Source organism: Protopterus annectens, chromosome 17.part0, assembly GCF_019279795.1.
Source record: "Protopterus annectens isolate FY-2018-M chromosome 17.part0, PAN1.0, whole genome shotgun sequence".
NCBI lineage: Eukaryota > Metazoa > Chordata > Ceratodontiformes > Protopteridae > Protopterus > Protopterus annectens.
Genome location: NC_056751.1, coordinates 562814 through 590000, shown reverse-complemented (window position 1 = coordinate 590000; position 27187 = coordinate 562814).

The following is a 27187-nucleotide window of genomic DNA, read 5'->3' as shown; positions in this document are numbered from 1 at the left end:
TCAGGTAAAAAACCTAGCACTAACTTCAGACACATATTGCCTGAATAATGGCAGTGTTACAAAGATTTTCTACAGTAAGGTATAAGGTCTGGGTTGGTAGCAAGTGCAGGGAGAGGTTTAGAGTTAACAAACATAAGGAAAGAGGGCCCTCCTGCTTTCTTTAACACTACAAGCCCACAAGGCACTCAGACACACACAGGATATATTATCACATGAAGAAAACATTAAATCTGTCTCCTTACCTACCCCTTATTTTAACCCTAATCCAGAAACACACACAACCATAATACCCAACCTTTTCCACACTTACCTTTTCCTCACATGCAGTCCACCTAATTACAATTCCCAACACCAGCACTCACTGAATAGTGCTTTGTACAAAATACACATTTGATTAATTTTCCAAGAACAAAACCTACTTAATGCATTTTGACCACATAACAGTAACCCATATTTCTAACTCTATCTATATCTATATATTTCTCTCTATCTATGTGTATATATATATATATATATATATATATATATATATATATATACATATATAAATACACGCACACATGTATGTACACACACATATATACGCACACAGACCTATGCACACTATGTATACTAATGTGACATTTATAAAAAAGTGGCATTACTCTGCAGGTTAGCATTGCTATAGTTGATAATACAAGAATCTATTATTAAGAATTTTAGGTGTATTCACTTTCAGGCATAATATTCCTTGCTGTATGTGTGTATATAGACACACATACACACACACACACACACACACACACACACACACACACACACACACACACACAATAAATATATATATATATATATATATATATATATATATATATATATATATATATATATATATATATATATATATATATATATATATATATATATATATATATATATATCTTCTTCTTCTTTTGGCTGCTCCCATTAGGGGTCACCACAGGGGATCATCTGCTTCCATTTCTTCATCTGCATCTTGCTGTGTCACACCAACCATCTGCATGTCTTCTCTCACCACATCCATAACCTTATCTTAGGCCTTCCTGTTTCCCTGTTACCTGGCAGCGTCATCCTTAGCATCTTTTTCCCAATATACTTTGCATCCCTCTTCAGACTTCCGCGGTGGTGCAGTGGTATCATTGTTGCCTCACAGCAAGAGGTTCTCCCATTCGATTCTTGGCTGGAGTGTGGGGAGTGCCTTCGCTGTGGAGTCTGCATGTCCTCCCCATGGTTGGGTGGGCATTCAAAAGATATGCGTAAATGGGCATGCCTTCGTTGAAGGTTGAACGTCGAGCTGGCACCTCGGCCTTCGTGAAAATCTACTGCCAATCATTAGTGGACCAGAGTTCCGCTGTGGCGACCCCTAACTGGGAAAAGTCGAAAGACAACAACAACTCTGCATCCCTCTTCAGCACATGTCTAAACCAATGTAATCATGTCTCTCTGGCTTTGTCTCCAAACCTTCCAACCTGGGCTGACCCTCTAATACACTTATTCCTAATACTGTCCAACCTCGTCATACCCAGTGCAAATCTTAACATATTTAACTCTGCCACATCCAGCTCTGACTCCTGCCTTTTTGTCAGTGCCACTGTCTCCAACAAATATAAAATAGCTGGTCTCACTACCCTCTTGCAGACCTTCCCTTTCACTATTACTGGTACACGTCTGTCACAAATCACTCCTGATATTCTTCTTCACCCACTCCATCCTGTCTGTACTCTCTTCTTCACCTCTCTTCCACAGTAACAATTACTCTGAACTGTTGATCCCAAGTATTTAAACTCATCCACATTCACCACCTCTACTCCCTGCATCTTCTCCAATCCTGTATCCTCCCTCTCATTCACACACATATATTCTGTCTTAGTCCTGCTGACCTTCATTCCTCTTCTCTCTAGAGCATATCTCCACCTCTCCAGGGTCTCCTCCACCTTTCCTTACTCTCACTACAGATCACAATGTCATCTGCAAACATCATAGTCCACGGGGACTTCTGTCTGATCTCATCTGTCAACCTGTCCATCACCATAGCAAATAAGAAAGGGCTCAGAGCTGATCCTTGATGTAATCCAACCTCCACCTTAAATGCATCCATCACTCCCACTGCAGACCTCACCGCTGTCACACTACCCTCGTACATATCCTGTACCACTCTAACATACTTCTCTGACACTCCCGACTTGCTCATACAATACCACAACTCTGCTATAGGCACCCTGTCATATGCTTTCTGTAAGTGCACAAAGACACAATGCAACTCCTTCTGACCTTCTCTGTACTTCTACATCAACACTCTCAGAGCAGGCATCGCATCTGTAGTGCTTTTTCCTGGCATGAAACCATACTGCTGATCAATAATCATCACCTCCCTTCTTAACCAAGCTTCCACTACTCTTTCCCATAACTTCATGCTGTGACTGATCAATTTAATCCCTCTGTAGTTACTACAGCTCTGCACATCACCCTTATTCTTAAAAATCGGTACCAAAACACTTTTTCTCCATTCCTCAAGATTTCATTAAACAATCTAGTTAAAAACTCCACTGCCATTTCACCTAAACACCTCCATACTTCCACAGGTATGTCATCTGGACCAACAGCCTTTTCATTCTTCACCCTCTTCATAGCTGTCCTTACTTCCTGCTTGCTAATCCTTTGCACTTCCTGATTCACTATCACCATATCATCCAACCTTCTCTCTCTCTCATTCTCTTCATTCATCAACCTCTCAAAGTACTCTTTCCATCTGCTCAACACACTCTTCTCGCTTGTGAGTACGTTTCCCTCATTATCCTTTATCACTCTTACCTGCTGCACATCTTTACTAGCTCGGTCCCTCTGTCTAGCCAATCGGTACAGGTCCTCTTCTCACTCCTTAGTGTCCAGCCTTTCATACAACTCTTCATACGCTTTATCCTTAGCCTTCACCACCTCTCTCTTTGCCATGCACCACATCTACTTATACTCCTGTCTAGTTTCTTCATCTCTCTGACAACCCCACTTCTTCTTTGTCAACTTCTTTCTCTGTATACTCTCCTGTACTTCCTCACTCCACCACCAGAAAATAAATATATATGGGTCTACTTCTTAAGTAAAGTTCAAAACTTTGAATTTCTTATGGTCGAGACCATAAGATTGAAGTTTTGAAAACTTTAAAATGTAAATAAAACAAAAAAAAAAAAACATCTTTTTTTTATGTTTTTGCAGTGAAAAATTTAGTAAATAAACCATTATGCACTGTACAGTGATCTCCATTTAAACAGTTTGAAGTTTCAAAACTTTGATCTTATGGTCTCGGCCATAAGAAATTCAAAGTTTTGAAACTTTGAAATTTAGAATTGAATCTCATTTTATTGAGACCAGGTCATTGAAACCACTGCATATCACAAACTCACATTATCGATTTCTGTTTCATTGACTGTATCTACCAAAAGTTTCAAACGAAGTTAGAGGTATGTATTTATAAAACTTTATAAGATGTAACTTCCACAATTGGAGTGGTACATTCAGTCACCAGATAAGAAAAAAAAAATAATGGAGGAAGTTCCCACAAACCATTTTGAGTTTAAAGAGGTAGTACTGAAAAACATGTCACCAGATTTAGTAGTTAAGAATGGCTGCTCTGCAGGTATAACAATTGTTCCTTCATTTTAAAATAGTATGACATAAAGACATTATTGATTTTCAACATTTTGAATGGAGATCGCAGTACAGTGGGGATTGGGAAATTTACCCTTACACCACTGTAGTGCAATCTCGGACTTGGTATATAAAATTTACAGGGTGTGTGGGGGGGGCCATGCCCCCCCACATGGGGAGTACAGGGGGGCTTGCCCCAAGCAAAAGTATTTAAACAGGCATATTTTATGCTAAATTATTTTTGTAAGTGGAGGAGGTGCTGTGAGTGTACTGTCCTGTTAGTGTTAGTGGAGATATTCTGTGAAATGAAAATCAGTGATGTGAGTTTTCGATATACAGTAGTTTTGCTGACCTGGTCTCTATAAAATGAAATTCAATTTTGTAGTCTTTCGATATTATGAAGTAGACCCATATATATCTATATATATATATATATATATATATATATATATATATATATATATATATATATATATATATATATATATATATATCATTAAATTGGAATTAGAATTATCAACTTAACCCTGTGAAGCACATTTCGTAAAGGGGTATTTAGGGTAACATGCTTCTAAAAAATAAATACATTTTATTGGTCTGCTAGCACTGTGCAAAGCACCTCATCATGCTGACAGACAGCAAAAAAACTGAATTTTATAAGTATTCATAAATTTACTTCCTGTCTCTGCACAATGCAACCCTTTTGGACTTCAGATTCTGTAACATCACAGTTTTTTTTCTCCTGTGCCTGTAGCCATTTGTAGAACTCCCAGTCAATAATGTCAGAATTAAATATTTGATCACAAGCCTACAACCATTTTCTACATTAACTGTGTAATATGTGTCAATTATTTTAATTATGCAGGTTATTTAGCTGCCAAGGTGTAAGTGTTTCGTAATATAATTGTTGCTTTCCTTAGTTCTGTTTTGGTTTACTGCAAACTTTATGTTCTTATGTCTCATCATCAATGGGCATGAGCAGTTATTCATAACAAAAGATGGAATTATTCATCTTTGAAAACTGTAAATAATAAGTGCTGATTTCCCCTAAAGAATCTGCAAATTAATGGGCCTACAAACATTAATCTTCCTCTGTAGGAATATTCTCTAACTGATAACCAAAAAGATTGAGTGAGTCCAGAAAGTCAACACAAACACCAAAAATTGTCTGGACTTAATCAAAAGGCACAGAATGAAGACAGGAAACTCCTATAGATGCAGACCACTCTTTATTAACCCAAAATCCTTAAAACCACAAGTGTTTTCATCTGAGTGTCACCCAGACTTCTTCAGATAAAGCAAACAATGTCCCTACACACATTCCCTTTATATATCTTAATATAGCTCATTAAACAATTAATTAAAATAGATAATTGACTTGTCTTAAAGGCATATGTTAAAATAAGCAGAAAACACCTTATTAGTGAGTTTAAACTGACTTGTTACATAAAAACTAATGCATATTTGTTAAAATAATAGATTTTAAAAAACATTTATATATATATGTATTTATATTGTAAAAAATATATATTTATAAATATGCTAAAAGATATATGTCAAAAACATTTTAAAAACACAGATTGTAAAAGCATTTATAATAACTTATACATAGAATTTAATGGTAAAAATTGTTTTAAAAAATCATACTGCATAAAATTACTAATTAATACATAATAATGGTTGCTACAAAATGTAACAACAAAAAATCAGAGTTTAGCAGACCTGAGTTTTAACAGTGGAACCAAAGCTATATTATCATTCAAACCTGGGTGTTTGTTAGCTTCAAGAACCATTTGCCAGAATGTTTCCCTTTATTCCAGCTTAGATTCCCAGGGTCCACCCCTCAGGTCCTTAAGTAAAGGTTCAATAACAAAGAAGGAAAATGTTGCCCTAATACGTCAGTGTATGTCTATATAATGCATTACTGCTATTTTTCTTATTAATATCATTGACATGTTCATAAAGCCTTCTTTTTAATTATCTTTCAGTTTTACCAACATAAAAACCTTCACAAGCCTCACAGGTAACCATGTAAACTAGAGCCTGGGAATTGCAGTTAGAATATGTAGAGGCTTTAAGTAATTTATTCCTAGCAGTGACCAGAATCTGTTCTTTCTGTGATATGTAATTGCACTGTGAACATGCCCCACATGTAAAGGTACCTTTCCTTCTATTGGAATAAACTTGACAATTATTAGCATGTTCTAACAAACTTTTGATATTGTGACCTCTCCTAAAAACAGCCTAAACAGGTTTGTCCTTCAAATTAGGAAGGTCCGTCAATTTCGAAAAATGTTTCCATTCTTTTTACACAATATTTTTCATCTGGTATGCATTAACACTAAAGCCAGTAACAAAGGCTTTGCCATAACCTGAATGTCAACATTTATAGCCTAAACAATATTTATCCTTTTCACCTTGGGTATCTTCTTTTCTGATGTTAGCAATAAGTTTTCTGGGATATCCTCGATCAAAAAACATAACTGATGTATGTATTAGGACAAAATTTTCCTTCTTTGTTATTGAACCTGTACCTAAGGACCTGAGGGGTGGACCCTGAGAATCTAAGCTGGAATACAAGGAAACATTCTGGCAAATAGTTCTTGAAGCTAACAAACTCCCAGGTTTGAATGACAATATATTTTTGGTTCCACTGTTAAAACTTAGGTCTGCTAAACTCTGATTTTTATGTTGTTACATTTTGTAACAACCATTATTATGTATGAATTAGTAATTTTATGTAGTATGATTTTTTAAAACAATTTTTACCATTAAATTCTATGTATAAATTATTATATATGCTTTTATAATCTGTGTGTTTTTAAATGTTTTTTAACATATATTTTTTAGCATATTTATAAATATATATTTTTGCTATATATATATATATATATATATATATATATATATATATATGTTTATAATAATTTTTATATTTTATATATATATATATATATATATATATATATATATATAATGTTTATAATAATATATATATATATATATATATATATATATGTTTTTAAAATGTATTATTTTAACAAATATGCATTAGTTTTTATGTAACAGGTCAGTTTAAACCCAATAATAAGGTGTTTTCTGCTTATTTTAACATATGCCTTTAAGACAAGTCAATTATCTATTTTAAGTAATTGTTTAATGGGGTCTACTTTATTTACACGACAGCGTAAAACCACAAATACATATAGATCGAACCATATGCATCAAAAGTGCAAGCCGTTGAAAACTGTAAACAGAAATCTCCGTAGGTGGAGATTTCAATTTACTTCAATGTAGTGCAATCTCGGAGTTCGTATATTTAAGTAGCGGGAGGTGTGAGAGGTGCAGCTTCCCACATGGGGGGTGCAGGGTGGCTTGCTCCCCTGTCTACATCTTTTTTTTTGTGTATTTTATTTCTTTATTAACTTTCGAACGTTTAAGAGTTCGATGCATATGTGTCGATCTTTATGCATTCAAACTTTTGAACGTTCGAGTTAATAAAGTAGACCCGTTTAATGAGCTACATTAAGATATATAAAGGGAATGTGTGTAAGGACATTGTTTGCTTTATCTGAAGAAGTCTGGGGGACACTCAGATGAAACCTCTTGTGGTTTTAAGGATTTTTCCGTTAATAAAGAGTGATTTGCATCTACAGGAGTTTCCTGCCTTCATTCTGTGCCTTTTGGTTAAGTCCAGAACAATTTTTGGTGTTTGTGTTGACTTTCTGGACCCACTCCATCTTTTTGTTTGTTGTTTTTTTATCATGGAGTCTACCGAGGGGCACAGCACATCTACCAACTGTTCAGAAGGAAGTAGGGGAAGTGAGCTGGGAGAATATTGCAAAATAGCTGGGCAGTAAACCCAGCTAGTTGAGTTTCTTATTCTGCTCAGCCAAGGATTTATGACACTTTTATCCAATTTTTCATTACCTGGTAACCAGAAAGTTTTAAATTGTACCGCGTTAAATTTACATAAAAAAAAGCTGTTCCTGGTTTGGGCTTGAATTTGCATCCTTCCAGTGTGAATACACAGTCTTTTACTAATACACCTTCTCTTTTATGTACTAAAACAAGTTCTGAAATAGAAAATGATACCAGGAATGTGTCTAATGGATCGCAGAGGGACTTAAATGAATGGCTTAATTTGCAGCCGGCGTTTTGTAAACCTATTAACTCTAATAACTTGACTGAGAACTCGGATATATATATTTTTATATATATATATATATATATATATATATATATATATATATATATATATATATATATATATATATATATATATATATATATATATATATATATACATACATACATAGAAGGATTCTTTGGACAAATTGCATCAAGACCTGATCAGGTACAAATCTTTTTGTATAGACAATTCTTATTTAAATGAATGCTTGAAACTACGTATTGTACCTAAAGGGCTTAGGATTTTCAAATATCCTAACAATGTCTCTAATGGTAGTGATTTTCACAATGAACTTATAACAATATATGATAATTGTGGATTTGACATTATTAAAGCTATTGTGAGAAATAATGAAAGAGAAATTAGCTGTCTGCAAGAGCAGATTGTAGCTTATAATTTGAAAGTTACTAATGACTTAATGTTTAACATTTAAGCAGAAAAAAATAAGTATTATGACTTGAAAGTGCATGTTGACAAGAAATGTGATGAAATTTTAAGAAAATACAAAAACAATCTCTTTTCTGACAACCTGACAACCTAAAGTGTATTACGGTGGATGTGGTTGATTTATTTTCAGTTATTCCTCATAGGGTTAATTTGGTTGGAGGAAGCCCTGAGGAACAAAACTAGGAATACAGAAAATGACATACTTCTGTGTTCAGAGTTAGCAGAGCTGATACTTAAGAACAATTTCATGTTCTTAGAGGGAAAGTTTTTTCACCAGAAACTGGGGTTGCCATGGGGCTAGTTGCTCCCCTACATATTCAGACATACCCCTGGATTCACAAAAGCTTGCACAGAGTGCAAGATTGGTGCAGGAGCCCACACAGGCATATGTCTGCTGTGCGATCCAGGAACAGCCTGCAGGGGTGTGCACGAGTGCTCCTTCACTAATCTTGCAAGGACTAATCCCTGGTATGCAAATCACCCCATTAGCAGGTGAAAGCCATGCAAATGAGGTGATTTTGCAATCCAAAATTTGCAACAGTCCGTGCAAGACTAGTGCTTTCTGCAGAAATGTACTCAGTTAATAACCAAGTACATTTCTGCAAAATCTAAAACAGAGCTATGACAGCCCGAAATAAAGGCTGCATATTATTGAGGAAGCATGCCAATGGCCAAATATAAGGCCATTGGCTTTTCAAACAATAGAAAAAATTAAAAAATCAACTTTTATTTTTTTTATTGCTGATCTCGGGTGTTTAGGCATAGGGCAGCAGCGTGCAAATGGGATAGAGGGGAAAATAAAAAAATAAACCTAAAATAAGCATTCTAACTAAAATCAGTATTCTGCCATGCAAGTCGATGGTAGGCAGAAGACAACATGGCCGGTGAGTAGTGGTTGCTAAGGGGGAGGCTCAGTGTGAGATATGTAACTATGCATTAGTAGGTAAGCCTTTGCAAATGATGGGAAGGATAGTGAATCCCAGTTTTCCTCAGTATGTAAGGCAGGTCCCAACAGTGTTAAGAGTATGAATAGCTGGGTGCAAGCCTTTGAGGTAGGTGACATCATGGGGGTGTGTGTCAGGCATAGTGTAAGTGGATTGGAGGCCTGTGGCTCGGGTTTGCTCCTAGCTTAGAACAGCTAAGCTAGGGGGGCATGTCTAAACCTGCCTAGCACTCTTTACAAAGTGTAAGCAGGTTTGCATGCCATGCACCGGGTTTTACAGGAAGAAAAGGAAGTTAAACCAGGAAATAGCAGCAGTGTGCACATTTGAGCACACTATGCGGCGCTCACACGGGCTTAAACAGGGAGGCAATGGGAAGGGAAAACAGCAATAGGCAGGTATACAAGGAGAACTAGCATAGCTGGCAGGTGAAATGTATCAGAATCAGCCAATTACACAGGCAGCAGACCAGCCCAGCCCAGAACACTACTATAAACTAAGCAAACACCTCCCCCTCTGGTTTTTCAAACACTCTACACCACCAGTGTATACAAGCGGGGAAATTTTAACAAACAAACCTACAAAATGAGAAGGGCTGCAGCAGGCAACATAGAACAACATGTGCAAGAGGTTGAGGGTGGTGAGGATGTGAATGCTGCCAAACAACCCACAGTGAGGAGATGGAGAAGAGTGTACAGATCCAGGGTAACCTACCAGGGGCTACATGAGCTGGAGATAGTGAAGCGCTATAGGGTAGACAGAGACCTCCTACAGCAAACTGTTGAGCTGTGCTGACGACACCTGACACACTAAACTGACTGAGGGGATCCCATCCCAGTAGATACCAAGGTATGTGTAGGCCTATGTTGCAACAAACCCTGTTACAACAGTAAATGTATGAGGTTATCATAGCAACATGCCATTACTGGCCCTGTGTATGTGCTTCCAGCCACAGCTCTGTCAACCTGTGTACATATGTTGTGCACAAAGCAGTGCATATGTGCTCTACACCATAATCGGTGTCATCATATATGATAACAAGCCAGTGAGATATCAGACTGCTACACATGTTATGTACAGTAGGGGTTATATATGATGACATAACCTAGACATTCTGTGGATGTTTGTACAGTACTGAGGTCAGTGTACTTATGGTGAATGTCGACAGTGTGTGTATTATTAATATGTACTTTAGCCTGTGTACAGACGGTGGTAGATGTCATTGTTCTAGGTCCCGTCCTATCTGATGTTACATGCTGCTCCACTGTATGGTACCGTATTGGCATACATGTTGGTAGGGCCATACACACACATGTCCCATACCACAGACAGCCATCAGACCAAACTGTGTAGCAGCCCAGTATATGTAGGCTCAGTCTGTGAGTGGCACATATGAGGATGGTGTCTAACAGATAGTCCATATACTGTTATTTTATGCTAGCTTAACATATGTGGCTGTGGCTGTGTTCACATTGGTTGTGGTTATGCACTTTCACACAGGTGTATCTTACCCTGTGCTGGGACATGCCTGTAGAGCCTGCTATATATGCAGGTATATGTGCATTCCCCCATTGGAGATGTAGGCCAGTGTTGAGACAGTCTGCCTGTAGCCTGCACAGTGCATTGTTACATGCCTAGCAGCTTAGAGTACTTACCAAGTGAGATGTCATGTGCAGATACTTGCCAAATGTACTGCTGCTGGGCCTCCCTTAACTGTCATGTATGTCAGACAGAGCAGTGGGATGCTGTACAGATGTATGTCAATATCTATTGGGTGGTATGTGGCCATGGCACTCCTGCACCAGTGATTATTATGTGTCAGGCCAGACAGGGGTGTGTGAATGCATAACCTATGGTGGCAAATGTATACCAGTCATTATGTGTTATACCCATTTACATGGCTGTCTGCATCCATATTGTCAGGCATGGAACACATGTTTAGTGCTAAGAGGTTATGTGTACACCTCCGGGCTGTACAGAATGTGTCAGAATGTCCACATATATTGGCCAATACCTCTGCTGCAGTCCACAGGGGCATTAAGTTCTAGCAGCGGTACTTTACTGTGATGTCCTTAGGATGTCGGTCAGTAGCCAATGGCACACGTTATAAGCAGATGTGACCGCCAACACACACCATGTCTGTGAAGACAATCCCAATGACAGTAGGAATAGTCTACTAATATACCTGCTATACATACCTGACATCCCTTTGCACTATGACTGTGGGACTATAGAGGCTGGGGTAGGGCTATACTCCATGTCCAGGACTTATGGTGTAAATATATGTACATATTATTATCCTGATAGCCATATATATATATGTGTAGTACTTACAATCACCACTGTCATGGCTACCACCTACTCTAACCCCCTACATCATGTGGACATGGTCCCTTTACATTGGCTGTGTGATGGACATCCTTCCTGTGTGTGGGCATCAGTGTTAAAGACAGCAGGTAGCAATACCTCTCACAGGAGAACCGGCACACTCAGGGCAACAACATATTTATAAGAGGTACTGGTGTTACAGGGTGTGTGTGTACATACTACTTTATCTTAGAATGCAGTCTGTCTGCATAGTTCCCAACTGTGGGCCTATCCTCTTGGTGGCAACAGGTGTGCCTATCATGTGTTGTCTGTCCACCACACAGGTCCTGTGTCAAATATTTCACTGGCAGTGTGTGCGTTGAGTGCTATGAGTACATGGCTAATCCATTTCTGTTTCTATCCTCAATTCCCTGACTTAGGGTATGTTGCAGACTATCCTGTAACACCAGCAACTTCTTTAGTGTATGGCAACAGTTCTCTACATCTGTGCCTGTGTTCCAGCCTCTGTCCTCCACCTACATACCAAGCTTTGCACATATGACATGCTGTCGGGGGTTGTTCCATAGTGGGCTGTGAGTATATCACACTGCCATTGCTGCCATCAGTCCACTGCTGTTGTATTCCGCCACACATACAGTGGGGCTGGGGCCATATATATGTGGGCATCACCTACACAATACATGTGTGCTCTTATGCACTCCAGAGGCCAGTGTATGTAACAGAGGTATATGGCCCTGTATTATTGAGTCTGGGGGGGGTGAGCACCATAAATGACCTATGCTGTTAAAAAATGTGGGGGTATCAGGGGTGAGCTGCCTTAAGGTATCTGGATGCACAGTACCGAATACTTCACCTATATTTACATTACTTACATAAATTGGGTTAATGCAAGCCTACTACCTCCTGCCATATAGACTGTTCTGTTTGTCAGTGTGCATGTGAGGGTGCCATTTATGCCTTGTTATGTAACAGTTATAACCCATTTGGTCACATGACATCTTTACCATCTAGTGATTTTGTACAGAGTGTAGATAGAGGCTGCTGAACTATACACTTGCATTACATACTGTTGGTTATTTGGTATCCTGTGGCCCAGTCTGTCCTCGCTATTGTACAATTTGAAGGGCTTGGCCTAGACAGCAACAGCTGTGAACCTTTCCAGACTACTGTATTAGTAAAACTGTTTTACAGTTGCATTTCTCTATTTATATGGATGTCAGTGTCTGAACAGCTATATGAAATGGCATATACAACTGTAATAGTACACAAATAAAGGTTTTCCATTTATGCAAACCTGTGTGTGGTGTTATATCCTATTACCTCTCTGTGGGTATATGTTGCAGGCAACGATTATTATTTGTATTTGTATGGGTGGCCCATACAGTGTCCAGTTGTTCAGGTGTTAACTGTAGGCATAGTGGCTGTTCCATATTGTGTGCACCTTCTGGATATGTCTCTTGCTGTACATATATCTGCATGTGTATTTGTAGTCACATGTATATCGATATATATATATATATATATATATATATATATATATATATATATATATATATATATGTATATATAAATATATATATATATATATATATATATATATATATATATATATATATATATATATATATATATATATATATATATATATGTGTGTGTGTGTGTGTGTGTGTGTGTGTGTGTGTGTATAGGTATATATGTATCTGCATATCTGTGTCTGTGTATCTGTATCCTGGGGATGTTGATGGCTTCCACATTTTACATTTCCTATGGGAGGCAGACTGTACTGCACAATATGCTACCAGTACCAGCCTGACATAATACAGGTGGGATGTAGTACTGTTAACATCGTGTACCCATGTCGTGTCAGGTCCGGGCTATGGGATCTGCAACACTTGGTAGTGTATTGCAGGGTGGACATGTTTGGCTGTGGGGGTGGGATGCCTATTCGTACAAGATGTATAGTGTGTGGGGCCTCTTAACCCCATTAACGGTGCATGTGGACATATGTGTTTTGTTAATCTGCCATTGCTATCTACAGATGTATGGCCATATATACCTATATAGATATATATATCTGCTTATATATATGCCCGTATATACCTACATAGATATATATCTGAGTACACATATGTAACTTGCTGTGTATATGTAGACATATAGGTGTAGACACATATATGTGTCGATGTAGGCATTTGCATGTATATATGTTCATGTATATTAATATATATGTATATAGTTTTAGAAAAAAATATGTATACAAATATAGATATGTAGTATTTGTTTAGATATTACTATATTTACTCACACATACATCTAGATGTTGGTATACATTCTCTGTACTGTTGCATGACAGGACTGGATGATATGCCTGTGATAACATCAGGTTTATGTATATCTGGTATAGCTTAGTAGTAAATCACTTTGTCTATGGTTCGCAGGGTCCTGGGTTTGAGCCTTGCAGAGGCTGTTTATTTTGTTGCTGGGCAGAACATGGGCCATTGGATATGGCGTGATTAAGGCACTTTAAAACAGTTGTAAGGGGGTTTGCACGGAGGTAAGCACTGCTAACTTCCGGTTGCAGTTTCTTATATTCAGTTAGCTTCTAAATTTCTTAGCCTGTGTGGGCAGTGGTTACCCCTGCGCAAACAGGCTTAAATCCACTTACTGCTGCTTAAAACTGCTTACGCACGCTTACCTCCATGCTAATTTCTTTAAAAGAAAAGAAAAAGGGTTGATAGGAAAGTGGTGAAAAAGGGGCAGAAAGAGGGAAATACAGTAGGGGAAATATCTAGGAATGTGCAGGAAGGATGTAGGGAAGGTCCATAGATACCCATTTCTTATACAGCAACAGCTGTCCATATACACTGAATTTGGAGGTAGGTTTGGACACTTAAACCCCTGGGAGAGGGGTGAGGACAACAATAATTCATTGTGATGCCAATTAGACCAGATTACATGTGCCCAGTTGACACGTGTGCAAAATGGACAGCTATGTATGGGGCCGGATTTTTTGTGGGAACAGATTGCCCTTTTTCTTCAGGTGGGAGTGAGATGTTGGGGAGGGGTAGTAGGTATATTTGTGGAGGTAGGTTGGGTAGATTAACAGACAAGGCACACAAGACACATATAGTGGCGGTATATGACACATGTGGGGGGTAAACACCTTGATGGGGAGGGGTGTTGGGATACCGGAAGCCCACAAGCCCCTAGTGTAAAAGTGGGACTGAGGTTCCCACCCATGGGCAGTCACGACTGCACCTTCACAGCCCCAAAGGTGGCTTTGCTGGGGGCTGAGCCGCAGAGCCAGGCTGACTCTCTAATCATGACACACGGCCCTCAAGCTGGCGTATAAGATCACAACCTGGTCGGTGATCGCTCTATACACCACAACCCCGACCATGCAATGGGCGAGCCCCATCCCCTGAGGCGGTTCCACCCGAAGGTGGTGCAGGACCAATGGACAGGGAGGTGCAGGGTTGGATCCCAGACATGCTGGTGCCTGGTGCCTCGGCCAGCTGAGGTGAGACAGGTGGATCTGCTGGGACCGGCCTTCCCAAGCATGCTATAGTGTTTAGATTTCAACATCATATATTGGTTAGTAATAGTCAACACATTCCAGGATTAGGTATAACAGCATGCATAGATATTCCCATTAACCCAGACACCAAATACGGAACAGTTGCATAGCAAACAGAACACATGCATATATGGGACCACAGTGGTAATAAGAACAGCATGCAGGTATGTTGATGGCACCATGTCAACAATGTTGGAATAATGTGACTAATGGTTCTGAAATGTTTGATAAAATTGTAGCTGTTTTAACCAATTGTGGTTTTAGAGATTATGCAAATTATCGCTGAAAATGCAAAACAAATGAATGATATGATGACTGAAATAAGCGAATTGAATCAGAAAATAAAGAGAGATTTGTTTGCTATTAAGAAACATAAAGAACATTTTTTTGTGTATTACATAATGTAGATAAAGATATGGCAAAGAACTATGAGAGGAAACAAAATAAATTAAAGAGAGATACTAAAGAGTAGCAGGATGGGTATGCATATTCCATGTTTTTGCCGAAAAATAGAAGAGAAATGAATGTACAGAGAAATAATGTGGGGAATGAATATGATTATAACAGGAATAATTATGGAGTCCCCCTTTAGATAAACCACCCTCGAGGAGATCCCTGAGAATCCAGAATATGGGAGTACAACTATCATATGCTTAAGTTACCCAGAGATGGGGAACCAACAACAGTTACAACAGATTCCACATGGGACAGGTGAACATGAGATAATGGATGATATGATGGGAGAAATGGGGGTAGTGGATGCTGAGTTTAATGAAACAGTGAACTCAAATATATATGGTATTGAGAATGTAGGGTATATTTATACCCACAATGGTTTTCATATATTTAATTACATTGATATTTCTCTACAGAAAATACATTTTGAACTTTTTGAAAAAGGATTCAATTTTGTACCTGCCAGGAAAGGAAAATATAGTGAAACACTTTTGGACATTAAAATATTTTTAAGGAATTTGAATTTAAAAGAAATGTTCTCAGAAGGATGTACAGGAACCCCTAGAGGTAGATTACACAAAAAAGCATTACAAAATCTGCCCTTACACCCTATACTTAATAATTTTGGTGTTTTAATTGAAAGTGAAGTTAAAAAACTGTTGTGTACCAAGAGGTGTTATGAAGACAATTTAACTAAGGAAGAGCAAGTTATATTACAAACTTTGGTTACTAATCCTGAAATTAGAATTATGAAACCAGATAAAGAGGGTAGGGTGCTACTGATGGAACAGGTTAATTACAGTGGTAAAAATGATGAAACTATTAAATACAGATGGGAGATACTCACAGGTATCTCAGGGTGAAATAGATGTGGCTTATAGACATATAGATTGGATATTGGAAGACAATTTTATGCAAGAGGCATTTGAAACTGATTTATATAATTTCTTTAAGGTTAAAATACCTTATATACCAGGAATTTTCGGAATGCTTAAAACTCACAAAGATGCTAACAGCCCACCCCTTAGACCTTATTGCTTCATCTGGTGGGTCGAAGACACAATCCTTAGGGGTCTTTGTGGATGAGAAATTGAAACCCTTCTATGCCCTGTATGACCATACATTAATTGATTCCTGAGATTTTCTATGTAAAGTTAACTGTATTGAATTTGATGAATTTTCATTTGTGACTATTGACGTCAGAGATTTATTTTCGGTCATCCCCCAGGAGATGGGTTTGAGATGGGTTGAGGAAATGTTTATTGAGATGGGTTTTATGACAGCTATGGATCTGAGGATAGTTATTGAGAACATGGAAATGATACTTAGAACAATTTTTTGTATTTCCTGGGTGAATACTACAAACAACTCGAAGGAGTTGTTATGGGGACCTCATGTTCCCCCATGTATGCTAATATAATTATGTTATATTGGGAGAAGTGTTTTGCATTTACCTCTAATTATTGGCAATACATCAAGGGATATTTCTGTTTCCTGGATGATATACTAGTATTATGGAAAGGGCCTGTTGACAGTATACCTTTATTTATTAATTATATAGGAAATGCAACTGATTTTTTAAAATTTACTTACCAAGTAGGGGAAGTGGAGATAGATTATTTGGATGTCAAGTTATATAAGGATTGTATAAATCGAAAACTATTGTCTAAAATATATAGGAAAAAATATTTTTCCAATACGTACTTGCACTTTGATAGTAACCACCCCCAATATTTAAAGAAGGATATTATAAAGGGGCAGATGGTTCATGCAGCTCAAATTACATCAAGAAGAGATGATTTTGTGGATGAAATTGAATTTATTGGTAAATTATTTGAAGATAGGAAGTATCCAGTTGAATTAGTACAAACCATTAAAGATGAAATTATCGAAGGGTGGGGTACAAAATATGCTCCTTTATTGAATGGTGATCACTAAGCAGGTACAGGGACTAATGAAAATTTATGTAAAGTTCCCCCAATTACAAATGAAGGACAGAGCAGGCATTATTTTGTAATAAGATATAATCAAGATACATGTAGCATAAGAAACATTGTTCTAAAGAATTGGAACATATTTAAAATTATGCCCAACAGTTTAAAAGTTTTTCAGGCACCTCTAAAATTTAGATATAGGAGAGGAGCTAATTTGAAGAATGTATTTGAGAGAGATAGTAAACGACAGCAGCAGTACAATGGTGCTGGGGCTAGAAAAAATTAGGGACCTATGCCTGTGGCTGTTGTCGTCAGTGTAAGTGGATAGCAAATTTGAGTAAATTATGTACACCTAGTGTAAACAACAACAAAGGTATGACAGCCAAGGGATATTATACCTGTCAGATTAAAGGGGTGATTTACTTGGCATATTGTTTAAAATGCTTCTCATATTATATAGGCAAAACAGAAAAGAACCTATAGTACAGAGTGTATGAACATATCTATGATATTGGTAGGAAAAAAGATACTAATGCACTCTATAGACAGACACAGGAGTGTAAAGGAGCTATATTTAAGTTCTGGGTAATTGAACAGGTTAGACCCTCGGACAGAGGAGGTGATTGGGAAACTCTCTTAGAGTTTTGTGAGTTAATTTGGCAAATGCAGTTGGATGCCTGTACTAGACCTGGTCTGAATGACCATTTATCTATTGTACCAGTTTAAAAATGAGAACTAAAATATAAAGTATTTTTGTTTTAGTATGTTTCATGTGTATACACACCTTTTGCATTTTATACAATTCTCCTGCTTCTATATATATAATTTTGGTAGCTAAACATATGGCATGTGTTTTTAAATATATGTTATGTGTTTTAAAACAAGTTTAGATGGAGTTGCTTTTTGTAACGTGATGGGTACTTTAAGATGTGGTGGAGGTTTTAATTAGATGGATGTAATACTAATTAAAAATGTGAACCAATGGATTTTAGTCTGACCACTATAAATGAGGGAGTAATTTTAAATTAATTATTCTGAAGAAGTTTCATGTAATGAGACAAAAGCGCTAAATCTGTAGATGTTGGAATAAATTTATATGTTTTACATATACTGCATCGTGGAAGTGAAATTATTCCTGAACTATTTGTGGTGAGGACGGACCTTTATTGACCGAGTAGCTGCCACTGCTGTTTGGTTCTTAATAATTCAATATGGCACATGCATGGAAACCATTAGAATATTTATCAAACTATTGGCCATTATTAGAGTCAGTACATACTAACTGGGGTGGGTATGTTGATTATTGTTGGAGATAAGGTGGGGGGAGCGAAAGATGTCAATTAACAAGTAGTATATTCATGTACTCCACATTAATTTCCTAGTCAGTGCTGTTATCTGAACCTTACAAGTCTTACTACACTACCCTATACACCTATACACTGATATGGCTGTCAACATCATTACACATGAACCGGTTTTACCTGCAGTATACACCTCTTACCTGGTATACCTGTGGAGGGAATGTTTGTTAACACTGACTGTTTGTACACATATGGCCGGATTCCGGGTTGATGTTTTGCACTATGCTATCCAAATCTTTCTGCACCGACTCTGGCCATGTGTTGACCACATGATGGTATGCCTGGACATATCTAGAATATTGCCCTCTTCCAGCTTTAGTGACCCGGCACACACATATACATGCTTTCCTACACAGTTTTATTATGTAGCACAGTGTGGGCAACACTGACCAGTGATACTTTATTATTCAAAGAGACTACAACCCTCACAATCCCCTACAATACCAGGCTGAATGGTACTAGTACAGATTATATTGGTCTGTATTTCACAGCACAGTGTTCATATCCAATGCACCTATGGGAGCAATGTTTGTTAGCACTACATGACTGTTGCCACACAAGGTTCCAGATTACACATTAGTATTATGCACATACATATCACTCTGTTACTGTATACACTCTGACCACAGCTTAACAGGTCGGGGTGTAAATGGGACATACATACCTTCTTAGTCACATTAGGTATTGCGGAGTTGCTAGTGTGCCAGGTTTGTTGTTATTGATGTGTGTCAATCAGTTGTATTTCCTGTTTGCTGCTTATACGTCTGGGATCATCCCACTGATTTCCCAGGGGGACAGGTTGATAGGCGTTAGATATGGGCCACTTTAATAGACATTCTGGACATATCTGCACAGTTGTGGTGTATACTTCTCTATGCAGACTACTACCACTGGCAGCATTCAAACTGTGGCTGTGTGTGTTAATAAAACAACAGTTCACATCTCAGTCGCATGTGCTATTCAGGATTTGTTGTCTGCATTTCCCCTGTTTACTGTCTATGTGTCTCTCAGTTGTACTAAATGGCCTCTAGGGATTACACCTGTCATATACAGGCATTCCTACACATTAACGTTATGGTACACGGTGTGGGTAATAGTGCTTAATACTACAGTACTATTACATGATTGCAAATCTACATTACCATATGATACCAGAATATACACATACAGTCCAACAGTTAGATCTGCTTTGTCAGGGTATTACACTTTTATTGCCATACTAACAATATGAGACTCTTCCTGCCATATTCTCTAGTGTATGCAGTACTTGCCTTGAACAATACAGGTTTTATACTAGCAATTACTTTACTACTACTTTTATTTTTATTTCCTATGACAGTAAAAACATGAGTATTACTATCCTGCCTCATGTCTCAACCACACCAGGCGGCAGATGTGGGCCTCCTGGTTCGCGGCCCACTCCATTGCAGCTGAGGGGGACATAAGAGGAATATTTATCCATACCTATCCATGATATACCTGAGCTGGCAATTATTTAACAGGCAGTGGGCTGATACACACGGCTGGGACATCCCCTGATGCTCTTGCCTCTTGGAGCCACTCCTCCAAGAGGTCCCCCTTCCGCTGCTTCAGGTCGGCATAGTGGTGCCTGACCTGCTCATCAGTTCGGGGTATGCCAATGGCACTGGTGAGGTCGCGGGCAAGACGGTCCCAGGCCTCTGCCTTATATTGGGAGCCCTGGTACTGGCCCTGCAGCAGTCTCTGTGCATGTTCTTTAACTAGGAGTCCAGCCATGACTTTGGACTCCTGGATGCACCAGCACTGTGCCTGGAAGCCCACTCCTTATCCCCTTATGGCCATAGTGCCTGCAATGGGAAGCTACAACCAGTTATGAGCTCTATTCCCGCCTCTTGGGTTTAAGTAAGGCCAATTTCCCACATTTTTATTTGATTGGCAAGTTTTGAAAATGCTAAGCTATGGGCAAAACTACTTACCTAACGTTGGCATTGATTAAAGGGGTATACCACTGGGCACAAAGTTAGCTGGTTTACACATTGCTCACACCTCCTAAGCTGGCCTGTGCAATGCTTGGTGTTGCCTACAGGAGACAATCATTATAATGCCTTTTTAGCATTGTGTTATTATTCATTACACCTTATATTTATGCCTAGTATCCCTGATTGATGTGTACATACACTCTGTGGGGTCCTTGTGTTTTATTGGGGACTTCGACACTCTATTACAAATACACCTCACTTCTGGGCTTACTGCTGTACTCTAGTTTACATATTTATTTTATATAGTTGGTTATGGCACATATGACTGTATACTGATGCCTTTCTCAGGTTCAGTTTGGTTATACTATAGTGAGGACATGTTTACTACTACCTCATTCTTCTGTACTGCTGTGATCGGCTGGTGGATAGCTGCTGTGACTATGGTATATAAAGTTCTGGGTTCGAGACCTGCATGGCTGTTTATTTTGTTGCTTGGTAGACAAAGGCCTGTTGGATACAGAGTGATTAAGGCATTTTAAAGCAATTGTAAGCGGGTTTGTGTGGGTTTGCACGGTGCTAAGCACTACTTGTTTCAGGTTATAGTTTCTTACACTCAGTTAGCTTCTACTTTGCTTAATCTGTGTAGGCAATGTTTACCCCCATGCAAATGCACTTAAACACGCTTACTAGTGCTTACATATGCTTACTACTGCTTATCTGTGCTTACACCTCCTTGCTACTGCCTTATTCATTATGACACTGACTCTTCACATGTGCATTTCTGGCAGTACTCCAGTTCATAAATTTATGTTATTCAGTGGGTTTTGCAATAAAATATTGGTTATACCATGCTTTGCCAAGTAAAATAGACTGTGCTGCAGTGGGATTCGATTCGGGCATGCCTACTCATTAGGCGAATGCTCTGCCAACTACACTACTGCAGTGCTGCTTCATTTGCATATATCTTCCTTGTTATCATCTTCAACTTTTTAAGCTGCTTCAACCATAGCTAAGCAATGGGCACACCTGCTGACCTATGGCTAGCTGTACTCGGATTTAAAAAAATAAATGAAGGAGTTTCTTCTTTTGATTTTTATGTCCTGTTGCTGTTGTACACATGGGGGACTGTTGGTGGGGATAGGCAGACTCCTATGAGTGGTCTCGCTCACTTATTTTCACTTTGTGCTGTTCTACATTGCAGGGGTGTGTTTATTCTGAAAGCTCTACTCTCAGACACTCCCCCTGCACTCTGCTCCATGTAAGCCTGGGAGGTCGGGCAATGTGCCTTCATTAAAATACATGGCGCGCTGCCATCTTTCTCCTACATGGGTGCTTCCGTGCAGGACTACGCTAGTCCTACATGGAAGATTAGTGAATCCAGGAGATTATTTTGTCAGTATGGAAAGAAAATATGTGCATAATAGTATTTATTCAGATTTCTGGACTTTATAAGCTCAGTTCCTTGATGATGTATGTATTTTTTGGATAGGTAGCCTTGAACAATTGGAAGATTTTATGCAATATTTAAATTATACCACCACTTTTTTTAAATTCACACATCAGGTAACTAAACATTATGTGAATTATTCGGATGTTTCTATTTGTACAATTCAACACGATTTCAAGTCTATGGTATAACCTACGTTTTCCAATACATACATCAGTTACACTTCTTCACATCCATTTTTTCAGAAAAAAGGGATAATCAAGGGACAATTTGTTTGTATATGTCAGATGACATCCCTGGATGAGGACTATGAAAAAGAATGTGTTAAACTGGAAGGTATGTTTTTTGACTGAGGCTATCCCAGGGGACTTTTTGCTAACATCAGGAAAGAAGTTACCCAAGGTAGAAAGGATAAATATTGTCCAGTTTTGGGCCTACGAGATAGCTTTAATAATAAGGCTATAACTGTTGACCATTCAGGTAATGGTAAAGCCTTTGTTACTGGCTTTAGTGTTAATGCATACCAGATAAAAAATATTGTGGGAAAAGAATGGAAAAAATTTTCGAAATTGACGGACCTTCCTAATTTGAAGGACAAACCTGTTATGATTGTTTTTAGGAGAGGCCACAATATCAAAAGTTTGTTAGAACATGCTAATAATTGTCAAGTTTATTCCAATAGAAGGAAAGGTACCTTTAAATGTGGGCCATGTTCACAGTGCAATTACATATCACAGAAAGAACAGATTCTGGTCACTGCTAGGAATAAATTACTTAATGCCTCTACATATTCTAACTGCAATTCCCAGGCTCTAGTTTACATGGTTACCTGTGAGGCTTGTGAAGGTTTTTATGCTGGTAAAACTGAAAGATAATTAAAAAGAAGGATTTATGAACATGTCAATGATATTAATAAGAAAAATAGCAGTAATGCATTATACAGGCATACATTGACATGTATTAGGGCAACATTTTCCTTCTTTGTTATTGAACCTTTACCTAAGGACCAGAGGGGTGGACCCTGGGAATCTAAGCTGGAATAAAGGGAAACATTTGGGCAAATAGTTCTTAAAGCTAACAGCACCCCAGGTTTGAATGACAATATATCTTTGGTTCCACTGTTAAAACTGGGGTCTGCTAAACTCTGATTTTTTGTTGTTACATTTTGTAACAACCATTATTATGCATTAATTAGTAATTTTATGTAGTATGATTTTTTAAAACAATGTTTACCATTAAATTATTTGTATAAATTATTATAAATGCTTTTATAATCTGTGTTTTTTTTAAATGTTTTTAACATATATTTTTAGCATATTTATAAATATATATTTTTTGCAATATACATACATACATATAAATGTATTTTAAAATGTATTATTTTAACAAATATGCATTAGTTTTTATGTAATAAATCAGTTAAAAACAATAATAAGGTGTTTTCTGCTTATTTTAAAATATGCCTTTAGGCCAAGTCAATTATCTATTTTAATTAATTGTTTAATGAGCTATATTAAGATATATAAAGGGAATGTGTGTAGGGACATTGTTTGCTTTATCTGAAGAAGTCTGGGTGGACACTCGGATGAAAACGTTTGTGGTTTTAAGGATTTTGCATTAATAAAGAGTGGTTTGCATCTACAGGAGTTTCCTGTCTTCATTCTGTCCCTTTTGATTAAGTCCAGAACATTTTTTGGTGAGTCTCTAACTGATGTTACATCCTTTGTATATTTTCTGTGTAACAGTTACAGCATCTTAAACTCCATTTTACATTATGCACAGAATGTAGAACTGCATTCAAAGACTAGAATATTATGGTCTGAAATAAGTTATTAATATATTTGAATCCATTGGCATAACAGTTCTAAACACCATGCACACCATTTTTAGAGTGCCTGCCTGGATCTCTGTTCCTGAAATACAGAAAGGTTTCCACCAGCCATAAATAGCACTTGCAAGTGGTTGTAGCTATTTCCAAGTTATATATTACCTTGAAGCAGCATTTTCAGCTGTCCTCCAGCTTATAGAAGTTAATGAAGTATTCCAGGGGGTGTATATTAAAATTATTTATATACCCTCCTCCAAAAATGCCTTCGGTAAGTGCATTATGCAGCCACATAATCCATAAAACTGCACAGCTGTGTAAAATATCCCAGCCAGTCAGTTTCATTAACCAGGCCAAAAGCATTCACCCATGTCTTTGAATGGAAGAGACCACATCAGAGTTAATTGTTGGACAGTTTAGCAAAACAGTGTGCATGTGTGTATGTGAGTGTGTATGTGAGGGGAGTGTATTTGAGTTTATGCAGTTTTTTTCTCAGATGTTCAAAAAAAAAAAAAAAAAAAACTAAAACAAACTTAACCGATAGTCGTAAAGTAAAACTAAAATGAAAAAAAAAACACTTCTACCTGTTCAGTAGCAGTGAGACACAATTAATTTCTTAAGCATAAAAATGTTTTCATTTCTGCTTCATCATGAATGACTTCTTCAGAATGAGTTCAACAAGTATTTCAATTTATTTTATGTAAGATTCCTGTCCCAAAGACTTCCCATGTTTTGGAACAAGATTCCAATCTACATTAGGCAGAGCTCCTCGCTAACACTCTTCAAGAGAAACCTCAACGAGTGGATGGGAAATAGAAAGTTTACCCCGGGGATCATTTCAATGGCTCTGCTGGACAGAGGCACAGGGAACTAATCTAAGGGGGTGGCAAAAGCCAACACAATTCTGGCTAGGCTTATAAATGCCTTCGGGCAGATAGCCTATTACCTACCTATGAACCTATGAACCTAAGAGACAACCAATGAAAATCACAAACCAATCACCCCATAATAAATACAATTAACAGCCATTATATGTTCTTAAAGTTAAGTACTTACATAAACATTGTTTATAAACCTTAATAAATATTAAAACCACACAATTATTTTGCTAAAAACTTAATTTGAAATTTTAAGTCTTTGGTCTTCTAAAAACGCTTAATATTAATAGTATTGTTGAGGGTCTATATTAGATGAGTGACCGTTACGATGTTCGAATCATAGATGGTTGACATCATATGATCGAATGTTGTAAAGGTCAAATGTGAAAGTCAACAGCTTTTCACTCGCAGAATGGGAAATTTTCCTTTTCTGCACTAAAGTGCATTCTCGGAGTTGGTATATTTAAGTAGGGGGGTGTCAGTGGTGCAGGGGGGATTGCCACCCTGCTCAGACCGGTAAGGTACGTTTTTTTCATTTATTTATTTATTTTATTATATAGTCGATGTTTCGAACTTCGTTCCTATGAGTTTGCGCATGTGAGGTTCGAAGTTTTGAAACTTTGACTATGTAATATAGACCTGTCATTGAACCATGGTAGTCGGTCAGCTCCCAACTTTATTTGCCAAAATGTTTTCTTGTTACACTTTGTTTTTTTTTTAACTCTCCACTCCTAAATCTGTGGGAACCTTCTCTATAATAGAACATAAAAATCTTTTATGTCTATCATAATATCTGGTATGCTCAAACAATGCATTCTTTTCATCTTTGTTTTTAATGGCATAAACATGTTCATTTATTCTATCTTTTAATCTTCTCATAGTCATCCCTATATAATATGCATTACACGCCCAGTAAAGACTTATATATATACTACTCCTTTTCAGCTGCAGTTAACTCTGCCAGGAACTGGGATTGTATATTGTATGTGCTTAAGGGAATTAAAGGGTCCTTCTAAAATATAATGACATCTATTACTGTCCCCACATTTATACATCGCCTTTTTATTGGTGGTTGTAAACGAACTGGGGAATATTTTTGTATTGTCCTTTTGTAGTAAAGATCTCAGATTACAAGTGCTTTTGTAAACAAAACCAGGGTAATTTTCCTACAGCTATAAACAGTTAACTATTTCACTCCAAAATTCTCCACTTACTACTGATGATGTCACAAATGACTTCACTATCTAATGTCATCTTTAAATTACAGGATGTATTCCTATATATAAAATAATTCCTTTCTGAAATGTATTTTTCGTTAATGAGAGAATTCCTTCAAATAGCAGTCAATAGTAATTGGCACATAAGCAGTTGTTCAAAACATCACCTGCATGGCAATGTGTTGTGATGAGAGCCTAGCATCACTGTATATTCTGTCATCTTACAATTGTTCTTGCTCATATCCAAGTGCAAGTCACTTTGGAAAAAAAAATTCCTTCTGCAGTGTGATAATCTATTTTCTGATCCTATTGGTGTCAATTCAGAAAACTAGCTATGGAAAAGTGGTGAAAATGGCACAAAAACACACAAAACTAAAAAATATGCACGATATTCTAGAGCAATGACTGATGTTGCATGTCACAGAACTAACACATCCCTAAATAGTCCATACATATTTTGAATAACAGTGTTAGAAACTGGGTTTAGCCACATGACAAGGCTCTGACAGCCATTTCAATGACAATATTTACCCACCATCTGGCCAAGCCAGATGTACCAGAGCTGTCACTGAAGTTATAATCATATACTGCAAAAACCTAGTAAACACTGGACACAACAGTACCATAAAATACACATAGGTGGTGCGGTGACACAAAATATCAGCAGCAATGGATGACATATAATAATGTTTGCAGGAGGAGGTAAGGGAGCAGATCTTATATAATACCTCTTCATTCAGTGGTCCCTGCTATTACTACACCTTCTGTCATGCCACCAGTCCATTTGAATTCAATGTGACCTATCAGTTTATCATGAGAATGTATTAGCAAAACAATCTTTTTTTGTACACATGTGACATTGGAGTTTTAATCTAGTGCATTATAGATATTATTTCATTAAACAATTTGCCCATAAAAGCACTTTACAAGATGTGAAATTGATTTATATTGTACCAAGACATAAAT